We start from the raw sequence: 14,504 nt of genomic DNA on the forward strand, positions 1-14,504 counted from the left end.
TCTAAAGCCAAGAACAAGCGAGTGCATCTCTGTGGGCATTGGAGGATTTAAAATATCTTCCCCAACCTTGGAACACCTGTGCCCCATAAAGATGCGTGGTCTATGATTCCCCACCTCCAGCACACACACGGAGACGTGCTCAGGTATCCTGATTGTGGGGAGGCTCCTCCAAATAACAGCAGCGCCTGGGTTCTAATAGAATCCCTTAGCTTGTATTCCTTGAGTGTGTCCCTATGCCGGGCTGAGAGGGAAATCTGGGAGTTTGGCTTCGATGCCAAGTAGCAGCAAATTCCCCCCGATGGAATATGGAATTATTTAGAGGACTTCTCCCTAATGGGAAACAAGTGTGTCCCAATTCACCTACTTGGATTGTGGCTCCACATCTCCCAGCCACACAAGGTTGGCTTCCGGAATTCTGAGAGTGGGAAAGTCCCTCCAACTGAGAGCAGTGCTGGTGTTCTAGTAGAATACTTAAGCTTCTCTTCCCTGATGGATTGCATAAGCCGGAGTGCGGTTCAAAGTGGGATTTGGGCTCTAAATCCAAGTATTAGTGAGTGAATCTCCATGGGAAGTTGAGGTGTTTAACAAACAACCACAAACAAGGGACTTCCTTTGCCCCCTGGAATATGCGTGGACAATGTTTCTCCACCAACAGCACACACACGAAGAAGTTTTCTGGAATCCTGAACATGGGGAGGCTACTCCAAATGACAGCAGCACCTGGGTTCTATTAGAATTCCTTAGCTTGTGTTCCCTGAGTGTTTACATAGGCCAGGCTTTGATTTAATGTGGGGTTTGGTCTCTATAGCTAGGTTTTAGCGAGTGCCTCTCTATGGGATTGGAGGTTTTTAAAACTACATCCCTAAAGTTTAAACACCTGCCCCCCATATAAATGCGTGGTCTCTCTTTCCCCACCTCCAGCACACCCACGAAGAATAGTTCTGGTATACTGAGTGTGGGTAGGCACCTCCAAATGACAGCAGCACCTGGGAACTTATAATATCATTTGGCTTGCTTTCTCTGAGTGTTTCCATTGGCCAGGCTGTGAGCGAAGTTGGGTGTTGGGCACTAAAGACTAGTAATAGCGGGAGCCTCTCTATGGGCAGTGGAGTTGTTTAAAATACATCCCCATACTTGGAACAACTGTGCCCCCCTAGAAATGCGTCGACTCTGTTTCCCCAACTCCAGCACACACACGAAGACGGGTTGAGGTTTCCTGAGTGTGGGGAGGCACCTAAAACTGACAGCAGGGCCTGGGTTCTAATACAATCCATTAACTTGTCTTCACTGATGGCTAGCCTAGGCGGGAGTGCGGGGGAATGTGAGGGTTGGGCTCTATACCCAAGTATTATTGAGTGCCTCTCCACGGGATTTGAAGTGGTTTAACCTACAACCAAATATTTGGGAATAACTGTGCCCCCTGAAAGTTGCAAGGACACTGTTTCCCCACCTTCAGCACACACACGATGTGGTGTTCTGGTATCCTGAGTGTGGGGAGACTCCTCCAACTGACAGCAGCACCTGGGATCTAATATAATCCCTATGTTTGACATCCTTCAGTGTTTTCCTAGGCCGGGCTCTAAGCCTAGGTAGGGGATGTGCTCTAAAGCCTAGTATTAGCGTGTGCCACTCTATGTTCAGTGGAGGTGTTTTAACGACATCCAAACCTGGGAACACCTGTGCCCTCATGAAGATGCGTGGACACTCTTTCAACACCTCCAGCACACACACGAAAATGTGTTCAGGTATCCTGAGAGTGGGGAAGATCTTCCAAATGACAGCAGTGCCTGGGTTCCAATAAAACCCCTTAGCTTGTATTTCCTGTGTGTTTCCCTACGCCGGACTGCGAGGGAAAGCTGGGGGTTGGGATTGGAGGCCAAGTGGCATCGAGTGCCTCCAATGGACTGAGGAAATATTTTGAGGAATTCTCCCTAACGTGGAACACCTGTGCCCTCATTCTTCTGCGTGGGGTGGGTCTCCACACATCCCCCACACTAAAGGCTGGATTCCGGATCCTGAGTGTGGGGAAGATTCTCCAACTGACAACAGCGACTGGGTTCTAATACAATCCCTAAGTTTGCCTTCCCTGATGACTTGTCTATGCCAGAGTGCGGGGGAATGTGGGGTTCAGCCTCGACAAACAAGTACAATCGAGTGCCTCTCCACGGGATGTGGAGGTCTTTAAACTTCAATCCACAACCTATGAATACCTGTGCCCCTTGCAAGATATGTAGGTCTGTTTCCCAAACTCCAGCACACAGACGAAGAACTCTTCGGCTATCCTAAGTGTGGGGGGGCTCCTCTAACTGAAGGCAGCACCTGGGATCTAATAGAATCTCTTGGATTGACATCCATGATTGTCTCCTTTGGCCGCGATGTGAGTTAAGGTGGGGCTGGGCACTAAACCAAAGTAATAGCGAGTGTCTCTCTATGAGCAGTGGAAGTTCTTACCTACATCCCCAACCTGGGAACACCTGTGATCCAATAAATAAACGTGGACTTTGTTTCCCCACCTGCAGGACACACATGAAGAACTTTTCTGGTCTCCTGAGTGTGGGGAGGCTCCTCCAACTTACAGCAGCACCTGGGATCTAATAGAATCACTTGACTTGAATTCCCTGAGTGTTTCCATAGGCCGGGCTGTGAGCGAAGGTGTGGTTGGGCACGAAACCAAATTAATAGCGAGTGCCTGTCTATGAGCAGTGGAAGTGTTTAACTACATCCCCAACCTGGGAACACCTGTGCCTCCAGAAAGATGCGTGGACTCTTTTTCCCTCCTCCAGCACACACACGGCATTGGGTTCAGATGTCTTGAGTGTGGGGAGGTTCTTCCCAATAACAGCAGCGCCTGGGTTCAAATACAATACCTTAACTTGTCTTCCATGATGGATTGAAAAGGCCGGTGTGCGGGGGAAAGTTGGTATTTGGCTCTAAACCAAGTATTAGCGAGAGCCTATCCATGGGATGTGGGTGTTTGACCTACAACCCACAACCATGGAATACCTGTGCCCCCTGAAAAATGCGTGTGCCATGTTTCCCCATCTCCAGCACACACAGGAAGAAGTGTTCTGGGCTTCTGAGTGTGGGGAGGTTCCTCCAACAGACAGCAGCACCTGGGTTTTAGTAGAATCCCTTAGCTTGACTTCCCTATGTGTTAACCTAGGCCTAGCAGGAAGTGATGGTGCGGGATGGGCTCTACAGCCAATTATTAGCGAGTGCATCTCTGTGGGCAGTGGAGGGTTTTAAACTACTTCCCCAAGTTTGGAAAACCTGTGCCCCATAAAGATGCGTGGAATCAGTTTCCCCACCTCCAGCACACACACGGAGACCTGCTCAGGTATCCTGATTGTGGGGAGGAACCTCCAAATGACAGCAGCGCCTGGGTTCTAATAGAATCCCTTAGCTTATCTTCCCTGATGGCATGCCTAGGCTGGAGAGAGTGGGAAAGAGGGGGTTGGGCTCCAAACCAAGTATAAGCGAGAGACTATCCATGGGATGTGGGTTTTTATCCTACAACCCACAACCATGGGATAAATGTGCCCCCTGAAAGATGCTTTGACTGTTTCCCTACATCCAGCACACACACGAAGATGTGTTCTCGTATTCTGAGTGTAGGGAATTTCCTCAAACTGACAGCAGCACCTGGATTCTATTAGTATCCTTTAGCTTCTGTTCCCTGAGTGTTCCTTTAGGCCAGGCCATGAGGGAAAGCTGGGGGTTGGGCTTGGAGTCCAAGTAGCAGTGAGTGCCCCCTGAACCATTGAGGAAGTACTTAGACGACTTCTCCCGAAACGGAACACCTTTTCCTTCATTCATCTGGGTGGATTGGGGCTGCACATCTCTCCCACCCCTAAGAATGTGTTCTGGAATTCTGAGTGCAGGGAAGTTCCTCCAACTGACAGCAGCGCCTGGGTTATAATTGAATCCCTTTGCTTGTCTTTCCTGATGGAAAGCCTAGGCGGGAGTGCGGGGGACAGTGTGGTTTGGGCTCCGAAACCAAGTATTTGCGATGACCTCTCTATGGTTTGTGGAGCTGTTTAAACTACATCCCTTACCTGGGAACACCTGTGCCCAAATAAAGATCCGTGGAGTCTGTTTCCACACCTCCAGCACACACACGAACAATTGCACAGTTATCCTGAGAGTGGGCAGCCTCCTCCAACTGAGAGCAAGGCCTTGGTTCTTATAAAATCGCTTAACTTGTCTACCCTCTTTGGTTGCCTGATACGGAGTGCTTGGGAAAGGGTGGGTTAGGCTCTAAACCCAAGTATTAGCGAGTGCTTCTCCATGTGATTTGGAGGTTATTAAGCAAAAACCCACAACATGGGAATACCTGTGCTCCTTGAAATATTCGTGGACTCTGTATCCCCACCTCCAGAACACACATGCAGAAGTGTTCTGCTATCCTGAGTGTGGGCTGGCAATTTCAGGTGACAGAAGCGGCTGGGTTCTAATAGAATCCCTTAGCTTCTAATCCCTGAGTGTTTCCCTAGGACTGACTCTGAGAGAAACCTGGGGGTTGGGCTTTGAGGTCAAATTGTATCGAGTGCCCCCCGATGGACTGAGGAAATATTTAGATGAATTCTCCATAAAGGGAATCACCTGAGCACCCATTCATCTGCGTGGAGTGGGGCTTCAAACCTCCCCACCACACAAGGTTGTGTTCCAGTATCCTGAGTGTGGGGTAGTTCCTCCAACTGATATCAACCTCTTGGTTTTAATAGAATCCCTTTGCTTGTCTTCCCTGATGGTTTTCCTAGGCCAGTGTGTGGTTGAAAGTGGGATTTGGGGTATAAATCTAAGTATCAGCGTGTGCCTCTCCATGGGTAGTGGAGATGTTTAAACTACAACCCACAACTTGGTAATTACTGTGACCCCTGAAAAATGCGTGTTCTTGTTTCCGCACCTCCAGCACACACACGAAGTTTACTGGTATCCTGAGTGTGGGGAGGCTCCTGCAACTGACAATAGCAGCTGGGATCTAATTGGATCCATTAGATTGACTTCCCTGAGTATTTTTCTTGGCCGGGTTTTGAACGAAGTTTTGGGTTGTGCTCTTAAACCTAGTATTAGCGAGCTCCTAGCTTTTGGCAGTGGAGGTGGTTAAAGTATATCCCCAACCTGGGAAAACCTGTGCCCCCATAAAGATGTGTGGACTCAGTTTCCCTCCTCCAGCACACACACGATATCTGGCTCAGATGTTTTGTGTGTGGGGAGTTCCTCCAAATAACAGCATCGCCTGGGTTCTAATACAATACATTTATTTCTCTTCAATGATGGCTTGCCAAGGGCGGAGTTCGGGGGAAATTGGGGGTTGGGCTGTAAATCCAAGTATTAGCGAGTGCTTCTCCATGGGAAGAGGAAATTTTTCACCAAAATCCCACAACCTGGGAATACCTGTGCTCCTTGAAAAATGCGTGGACTCTGTTTCCCCACCTCCAGCACACACATGAAGAATTGTTCTGGTATCCTGAGTGTGGGGAGGCACCTCCCACTGACAGCAGCATCTGGGATCTAATAGGATCCCTTAGGTTATCTTCCCTGAGTGTTTTCCAAGGACGGGATGGGAGCGAAGGTGGGGGTTGGGCTCTAAAGCCAAGTAATAGCGAGTGCCTCTATGGGCAGTGGAGGTGTTTAAAGTACATTCCCTCCCTGGGAACACCTGTGCCCCCTTAAAGTTGCGTGGACTATGTATCTCCAACAACAGCACACACACAAAGACTTGTTCAGGTATCCTGAGTGTGGGGAGCCTCCTCCAACTGACAGCAGCGCCTGGGTTCTAATAGAATCCCTTAGCTTGTCTTACCTGATGGCATGCCTAGGCTGGAGAGTGGGGGAAAGTGGGGGTTGGGTTTGAAGTCCATGTAGCAACGAGTGCCCCCCGATTTACTGAGGAAGTACTAAGAGGATTTCACGCTATTGTGGAACACCTGTGCCCCCATTCATCTGTGTGGACTGGGTATACATCCCTCCCCCACACACAAGGCTGGGATCCGGAATCTTGAGTGTGTGCAAGATCCTCCAACTGACAGCAGCGCCTGCATTCTAATAGAATAACTCAGCTTGAATTCCCTAAGTTTTTTCCTAGACCTAGCAGTGAGCGATGGTGGGGAATGGGCTCTAAAGCCAAGAATAAGCGAGTGCATCTCTGTGGGCAGTGGAGGATTTGAAACTTCTTCCCCAAACTTGGAACACCTGTGCCCCCATAAAGATGCGTGGACTCTGATTCCCCACCTCCAGCACACACACGGAGACGTGCTCAGGTATCCTGATTGTGGGGAGGCTCCTCCAAATGACAGCAGCGCCTGGGTTCTAATAGAATCCCTTAGCTTGTATTCCTTGAGTGTGTCCCTATGCCGGGCTGAGAGGGAAAACTGGGAGTTTGGCTTGGAGGCCAAGTAGCAGCAACTGCCCCCCGATGGAATATGGAATTATTTAGAGGACTTCTCCCTAATGGGGAACAAGTGTGACCCCATTCATCTACTTGGATTGTGGCTCCACATCTCCCCGCCACACAAGGTTGGCTTCTGGAATTCTGAGAGTGGGAAAGTCCCTCCAACTGAGAGCAGTGCCGGTGTTCTAGTAGAATCCTTAAGCTTTTCTTCCCTGATGGATTGCATAAGCTGGAGTGCGGTTCAAAGTGGGATTTGGGCTCTAAATCCAAGTATTAGTGAGTGTCTCTCCAGGGGAAGTTGAGGTGTTTAACCAACAACCCCCAACAAGGGAATATCTTTGCCCCCTGGAATATGCGTGGACACTGTTTCTCCACCAACAGCACACACACGAAGAAGTTTTCTGGAATCCTGAGCATGGGGAGGCTACTCCAAATGACAGCAGCACCTGGGTTCTATTAGAATCCCTTAGCTTGTGTTCCCTGAGTGTTTACATAGGCCAGGCTTTGATCTAATGTGGGGTTTGGTCTCTATAGCTAGGTTTTGCGAGTGCCTGTCTATGGGCATGGAGGTTTTTAAAACTACATCACTTTACTTTAAACACCTGCCCCCCATATAAATGCGTGGTCTCTCTTTCCCCACCTCCAGCACACCCACGAAGAATAGTTCTGGTATACTGAGTGTGGGTAGGCACCTCCAAATGACAGCAGCAACTGGGAACTTATAATATCATTTGGCTTGCTTTCCCTGAGTGTTTCCATTGGCCAGGCTGTGAGTGAAGTTGGGTGTTGGGCACTAAAGACTAGTAATAGCGGGAGCCTCTCTATGGGCAGTGGAGGTGTTTAAAATACATCCCCAAACTTGGAACAACTGTGCCCCCCAAGAAATGCGTCGACTCTGTTTCCCCAACTCCAGCACACACACGAAGACGGGTTGAGGTTTCCTGAGAGTGAGGAGGAACCTACAACTGACAGCAGGGACTGGGTTCTAATACAATCCATTAACTTGTCTTCACTGATGGCTAGCCTAGGCGGGAGTGCGGGGGAATGTGAGGGTTGGGCTCTAAACCCAAGTATTATTGAGTGCCTCTCCACGGGATTTCAAGGGGTTTAACCTACAACCAAATATTTGGGAATACCTGTGCCCCCTGAAAGTTGCAAGGACACTATTTCCCCACCTTCAGCACACACACGATGTGGTGTTCTGGTATCCTGAGTGTGGGGAGACTCCTCCAACTGACAGCAGCACCTGGGATCTAATATAATCCCTATGTTTGACAAGCTTCAGTATTTTACTAGGCCGGGCTCTGAGCCTAGGTGGGGGTTGGGCTCTAAAGCCAAGTATTAGCGTGTGCCACTCTATGTTCAGTGGAGGTGTTTAAACGACATCCAAACCTGGGAACACCTGTGCCCTCATGAAGATGCGTGGACACTCTTTCACCACCTCCAGCACACACACGAAAATGTGTTCAGGTATCCTGAGAGTGGGGAAGATCTTCCAAATGACAGCAGTGCCTGGGTCCCAATAAAACCCCTTAGCATGTATTTCCTGTGTGTTTCCCTATGCCGAACTGCGAGGGAAAGCTGGGGGTAGGGATTGGAGGCCAAGTGGCATCGAGTGCCTCCAATGGACTGAGGAAATATTTTGAGGAATTCTCCCTAACGTGGAACACCTGTGCCCCCATACTTCTGCGTGGGGTGGGTCTCCACACATCCCCCACACTAAGGCTGGATTCCGGATCCTGAGTGTGGGGAAGATTCTCCAACTGACAACAGCGACTGGGTTCTAATACAATCCCTAAGTTTGCCTTCCCTGATGAATTGTCTATGCCAGAGTGCGGTGGAATGTGGGGTTCAGCCTCGACAAACAAGTAAAATCAAGTGCCTCTCCACGGGATGTGGAGGCCTTTAAACTTCAATCCACAACCTGTGAATACCTGTGCCCCTTGCAAGATGTGTAGATCTGTTTCCCCAACTCCAGCACACACACGAAGAACTCTTCGGCTATCCAAATTGTGGGGAGGCTCCTCAAACTGACGGCAGCACCTGGGATCTAATAGAATCTCTGGGATTCACATCCCTGATTGTTTCCTTTGGCCGCGATGTGAGTTAAGGTGGGGTCGGGAAATAAACCAAAGTAATAGCGAGTGCCTTTCTATGAGCAGTGGAAGTGTTTACCTACATCCCCAAACTGGGAACACCTGTGATCCAATAAATGAAAGTGGACTTTGTTTCCCCACCTCCAGGACACAAATGAAGAACTTTTCTGTTATCCTGAGTGTGGGGTGGCTCCTCCAAATGACAGCAGCACCTGGGATCTAATAGAATCACTTGGCTTGAAATCCCTGAGTGTTTCCATAGGCCGGGCTGTGAGCGAAGGTGTGGTTGGACATTAAATCAAAGTAATAGCGAGTGCCTCTCTATGAGCAGTGGAAGTGTTTAACTACATCCAAAACTTGGGAACACCTGTGCCCCCAGAAAGATGCGTGGACACTTTTTCCCTCCTACAGCACACACACGGCATTGGGTTCAGATGACTTGAGTGTGGGGAGGTTCTTCCCACTAACAGCAGCGCCTGGGTTCTAATAAAATAACTTAAATGATTCCATGATGGATTGAAAAGGCCGGTGTGTGGGGGAAATTTGGGATTTGGCTCTAAACCAAGTATTAGCGAGAGCCTATCCTTGGGATGTGGGTGTTTGACCTACAACCCACAACCATGGAATAAATGTGCCCCCTGAAAGATGCTTTGACTGTTTCCCTACATCTAGCACACACGCGAAGAATTATTCTGGTATTCTGAGTGTGGGGAAGTTCCTCAAACTGACAGCAGCACCTGGGTTCTATTAGTATCCCTTAGCTTCTGTTCCCTGAGTGTTCATTTAGGCCAGGCCATGAGGGAAAGCTGGGGGTTGGGCTTGGAGGACAAGTAGCAGTGAGTGAACACTGATCCACTGAGGAAGTACTTAGAGGAGTTCTCCCTAAACGGAACACCTTTTCCTCCATTCATCTGGGTGCAGTGGGGCTGCACATCTCTCCCACACCTAAGAATGTGTTCTGGAATTCTGAGTGCAGGGAAGTTCCTCCTACTGAAAGCATCACCTGGGTTCTAATTGAATCCCTTTGCTTGTCTTCCATGATGGAAAGCCTAGGCGGTAGTGCGGGGGAAAGTGTGGTTTGGGCTCCGAAACCAAGTATTTGCGATGACCTCTCTATGGTTTGTGGAGGTGTTTAAACTACATCCTTAACCTGGGAACACCTGTGCCCCCATAAAGATCCGTGTAGACTGTTTCCACACTTCCAGCACACACACGAACACTTGCACAGTTATCCTGAGAGTGGGCAGCCTCTTCCAACTGAGAGCAGGGCCTTGGTTCTTATAAAATCGCTTCACTTGTCTACCCAGTTTGGTTGCCTGATATGGAGTGCTGGGGAAAGTGTGGGTTGGGCTCTAAATCCAAGTATTAGCGAGTGCTTCTCCATTGGATTTGGAGGTTATTAAGCAAAAACCCACAACATGGGAATACCTGTGCTCCTTGAAATATCCGTGGACTCTGTATCCCCACCTCCAGAACACACATGCAGAAGTGTTCTGGTATCCTGGGTGTGGGCTGGAACTTTCAGGTGACAGAAGCGGCGGGTTTCTAATAGAATCCCTTAGCTTGTAATCCCTGAATGTTTCCCTAGGACTGACTCTGAGAGAAACCTGGGGGTTGGGCTTTGAGGTCAAATAGTAGCGAGTGACCCCCGATGGACTGAGGAAGTATTTAGATGAATTCTCCATAAAGGGAAACACCTGAGCACCCATTCATCTGCGTGGAGTGGGGCTTCAAACCTCCCCACCACACAAGGTTGTGTTCCAGTGTCCTGAGTGTGGGGTAGTTCCTCCAACTGATATCAACCTCTTGGTTTTAATAGAATCACTTTGCTTGTCTTCCCTGATGGTTTGCCTAGGCCAGTGTGTGATTGAAAGTGGGATTTTGGCTCTAAATCTAAGTATCAGCGTGTGCCTCTCCATGGGTAGTGGAGATGTTTAAACTACAACCCACAACTTGGGAATTACTGTGACCCCTGAAAATTGCGTGTTCTTTGTTTCCCCACCTCCAGCACACACACGAAGTTTACTGGTATCCTGAGTGTGGGGAGGCTCCTGCAACTGACAATAGCAGCTGGGATCTAATTGGATCCATTAGATTGAATTCCCTGAGTATTTTTCTTGGCAGGGTTTTGAACGAAGTTATGGGATGTGCTCTTAAACCTAGTATTAGCGAGCTCCTATTTTTCGGCAGTGGAGGTGGTTAAAGTATATCCCCAACCTGGGAACACCTGTGCCCCCATAAATATGTGTGGACTCATTTTCCCTCCTCCAGCACACACACGATATCTGGCTCAGATGTTTTGTGTGTGGGGGGTTCCTCCAACTTACAGCAGCGCCTGGGTTCTAATACAATACATTTGTTTCTCTTCAATAATGGCTTGCCAAGGGCGGAGTGCGGGGGAAATTGGGGGTTGGGCTGTAAATCCAAGTATTAGCGAGTGCTTCTCCATGGGAAGAGGAAATTATTCACCAAAATCCCACAACCTGGGAATACCTGTGCTCCTTGAAAAATGCGTGGACTCTGTTTCCCCACCTCCAGCACACACATGAAGAATTGTTCTGGTATCCTGAGTGTGGGGAGGCACCTCCCACTGACAGCAGTATCTGGGATCTAATAGGATCCCTAAGGTTATATTCCCTGAGTGTTTTCCAAGGACGGGATGGGAGCGAAGGTGGGGGTTGGGCTCTAAAGCCAAGTAATAGCGAGTGCCTCTATGGGCAGTGGAGGTGTTTAAAGTACATTCCCTCACTGGGAACACCTGTGCCCCCTTAAAGTTGCGTGGACTATGTATCTCCAACAACAGCACAGACACAAAAACTTGTTCAGGTATCCTGAGTGTGGGGAGGCTCCTCCAAATGACAGCAGCGCCTGGTTTCTAAAAGAATCCCTTAGCTTGCCTTCCCTGATGGGATGCCTAGGCTGCAGAGTTGGGGAAAGTGGGGGTTGGGCTCTAAACCAAGTATTAGCGAGAGCCTATCCATGGGATGTGGGTTTTTGACCTACAACCCAAAACCATGGAATAAATGTGACCCTGAAAGATGCTTTGACTCTTTCCCTACATCCAGCACACACACGAAGATGTGTTCTGGTATTCTGAGTGTGGGGAGGTTCCTCAAACTGACAGCAGCACCTGGATTCTATTAGTATCCCTTAGCTTCTCTTCCCTGAGTGTTCTTTTAGGCCAGGCCATGAGGGAAAGCTGGGGGTTGGGCTTGCAGGCCACGTAGCAGTGACTGCCCCTGATCCATTGAGGCATTACTTAGAGGACTTCTCCATAAACGGAGCACTTTTTCCTCCATTCATCTGGGTAATGTGGGGCTGCACATCTCTCCCACACCTAAGAATGTGTTCTGGAATTCTGAGTGCAGGGAAGATCCTCCAACTGACTGCAGCGCCTGGTTTCTAATTGAATCCCTTTGCTTGTCTTCCCTGATGGAAATCCTAGGCGGGAGTGCCGGGGACAGTGTGATTTGGGCTCCGAAACCAAGTATTTGCGATGACCTCTCTATGGTTTGTGTAGGTGTTTAAACTACATCCCTAATCTGGGAACACCTGTGCCCCCATAAAGATCCGTGGAGTCTGTTTCCACACCTCCAGCACACACACGAACACTTGCACAGTTATCCTGAGAGTGGGCAGCCTCCTCCAACTGAGAGCAGGGCCTAGGTTCTTATAAAATCGCTTAACTTGTCTAACCTGTTTGGTGTCCTTATATGGAGTGCTGGGAAAAGGATGGGTTGGGCTCTAAACCAAGTATTAGCGAGAGCCTATCCATGGGATTTGTGTTTTTAACCTACAACCCACAACCATGTAATAAATGTGCGTCCTGAATGATGCTTTGACTGTTTCCCTACATCCAGCACACACACGAAGATGTGTTCTGGTATTCTAAGTGTGGGGAGGTTCCTCAAACTGACAGCAGCACCTGGGTTCTATTAGTATCCATTAGCTTCTGTTCCCTGAGTGTTCCTTTAGGCCAGGCCATGAGGGAAAGCTGGGGGTTGGGCTTGGAGACCAAGAAGCAGTGAGTGCAACCTGATCCAGTGAGGAAGTACTTAGAGGACTTCTTCCTAAACGGAACACCTTTTCCTCCATTCATCTGGGTGGAGTGGGGCTGCACACCACTCCCACACCTAAGAATGTGTTCTGGAATTCTGACTGCATGGAAGTGCCTCCAACTGACAGCAGCGCCTGGGTTCTAATTGAAATCCTTTACTTGTCTTCCCTTATGGAAAGCCAAGGCAGGAGTGCCCGGGACAGTGTGGTTTGGGCTCCGAAAACAAGAATTTGCGATGAGCTCTCTATGGTTTGTGGAGGTGTTTAAATTACATCCCTAACCTGGGAACACCTGTGCCCCCATAAAGATCCGTGGAGTCTGTTTCCACACCTCCAGCAAACACACGAACACTTGCACAGTTAGCCTGAGGGTGGGCAGCCTCCTCCAACTGAGAGCAGGGCCTTGGTTCTTATAAAATCGCTTAACTTGTCTACCCTGTTTGGTTGCCTGATAAGGAGTGCTGGAGAAAGGGTTGGTTGGGCTCTAAATCCAAGTATTAGCGAGTGCTTCTCCATGGGATTTGGAGGTTATTAACCAAAAACCCAAACATGGGAATACCTGTGCTCCTTGAAAAAATCGTGGACTTTGTATCCCCAACACCAGAACACACATGAAGAAATTTTCTGCTATCCTGGGTATGGGCTAGCAATTTCAGGTGACAGAAGCGGCTGGGTTCTAATAGAATCCCTTAGCTTGTAATCCCTGAGTGTTTCCCTAGGACTGACTCTGAGAGAAACCTGGGGGTTGGGCTTGGAGGCCAAATAGTAGCGAGTGTCCCCGATGGACAGAGGAAGTATTTAGATGAATTCTCCATAATGGGAAACACCTGAGCACCCATTCATCTGCGTGGAGTGGGGCTTCAAACCTCCCCACCACACAAGGATTGGTTCCAGTATCCTGAGGGTAGGGTAGTTCCTCCAACTGTCATCAGCGTCTTGGATTTAATAGAATCCCTTTGCTTGTCTTCCCTGATGGTTTGCCTAGGCCAGTGTGTGGTTAAAAGTGGGATTTGGGATCTAAAACTAAGTATTAGCGTGTGCCTCTCCATGGGCATTGGAGAAGTTTAAACTACCACCCACAACTTGGGATTTACTGTGACCCCTGGAAAATGTGTGTGATTTTTCCCCACGCCAAGCACACACAGGTAGAAGTGTTCTGGGGTTCTGAGTGTGGGGAGGTTCCTCCAACACACAGCCCCACCTGGGTTTTAATAGAATCCCTTAGCATGACTTCCCTATGTGTTTTCCTAGGCCTAGCAGTAAGCGATGGTGGGGAATGGGCTCTAAAGCCAAGAATAAGCGAGTGCATCTCTGTGGGTAGTGGAGGGTTTTAAACTACTTCCCCAACCTTGGAACACCTGTGTCCCATTAAGATGCGTGGAATGTGTTTCCCCACCTCCAGCACACACACGGAGACGTGTTTAGGTATCCTGATTGTGGGGAGGCTCCTCCAAATGACAGCAGCGCCTGGGTTCTAATAGGATCCCTTAGCTTGTCTTCCCTGATGGCATGCCTAGGCTGGAGTGTGGGGGAAAGTGGGGGTTGGGCTCTAAACCAAGTATTAGCAAGAGCCTATCCATGGGATGTGGGTTTTTAACCTACAACCCACAATCATGGAATAAATGTGCCCCCTGAAAGATGCTTTGACTGTTTCCCTACATCCAGCACACACGCGAAGATTTGTTCTGATTTTCTGAGTGTGGGGAGGTTCCTCAAACTGACAGCAGAACCTGGGTTCTACTAGTATCCCTTAGATACTGTTCCATGATTGTTCCTTTAGGCCAGGCCATGAGGGAAAGCTGGGGGTTGGGCTTGGATGCCAAGTTGCAGTGAGTGCCCCCTGATCCAATGAGGAAGTACTTAGAGGACTTCTCCCTAAACGGAACACCTTTTCCTCCATTCATCTGTGTGGAGTGGGGCTGCACATCTCTCCTACACCTAAGAATGTGTTCTGGAAT

This window comes from Vicugna pacos, unplaced genomic scaffold (genome assembly GCF_048564905.1).
Source record: "Vicugna pacos unplaced genomic scaffold, VicPac4 scaffold_103, whole genome shotgun sequence".
NCBI classification, from domain to species: Eukaryota; Metazoa; Chordata; class Mammalia; order Artiodactyla; family Camelidae; genus Vicugna; species Vicugna pacos.